This window comes from Salvelinus namaycush, unplaced genomic scaffold (assembly GCF_016432855.1).
Source record: "Salvelinus namaycush isolate Seneca unplaced genomic scaffold, SaNama_1.0 Scaffold626, whole genome shotgun sequence".
Taxonomy (NCBI): domain Eukaryota; kingdom Metazoa; phylum Chordata; class Actinopteri; order Salmoniformes; family Salmonidae; genus Salvelinus; species Salvelinus namaycush.
This window is the reverse complement of record NW_024061338.1, coordinates 65,001-65,834: the sequence shown is the minus strand read 5'-3', so window position 1 is coordinate 65,834 and position 834 is coordinate 65,001.

The window sequence follows — 834 nt, the reverse complement described above, 5'->3', positions numbered from 1 at the left end:
GAGCGGAACACGGTGGTGGTGGAGGGGGATTGGACCGAGACGCAGCACGGTGACCCCACCCTGACCTCTGACCTCCCAACGGCCCGGGACGACTTCACACAGGTCAGCCTCCAACCAGCCAATCAGAATAGCCATCTCTCCCTCCATCTCTACCTCCATCTCTCCCCTCCATTTTTCCCTCCATCTCTACCTCCATCTCTCCCCTCCATCTCTCCCTCCATCTCTACCTCCATCTCTCCCCTCCATCTCCCCCTCCATCTCTCCCTCCATCTCCCCTCCATCTCCCCTCCATCTCTCCTCCATCTCTCCTCCATCTCTCTCAGTCTCTGGGGTACATAGGGGGGGGGGGGGGGGTTATCAGAGCAGATCTCTAGTGGAGGAGAGAGAGACGGTCAAGGACGACGGATCTGTCATCAGGAGGTGTGTGTGTGTGTTGGTGTTTATGTTGCAAGTGTATATGTGTGTGTGTGTTTTGTTGTATGTGTGTGTGTGTGTGTGTGTGTGTGTGTGTGTGTGTGTGTGTGTGTGTGTGTGTGTGTGTGTGTGTGTGTGTGTGTGTGTGTTTTGTTGTATGTGTGTGTGTGTGTGTGTGTGTGTGTGTGTGTGTGTGTGTGTGTGTGTGTGTGTGTGTGTGTGTGTGTGTGTGTGTGTGTGTGTGTGTGTGTGTTGACTAACAAAGGAGAATCTCCAGTCAATATGGTGTGAAGGAACCATGGAGGTGAAGTTACCATAAATGTTGAATTGTCACAATGTGGTGTGAAGGAACCATGGTAACTGTTGAATTGTCACAATGTGGTGTGAAGGAACCATGGTAACTGTTGAATTGTCACAATG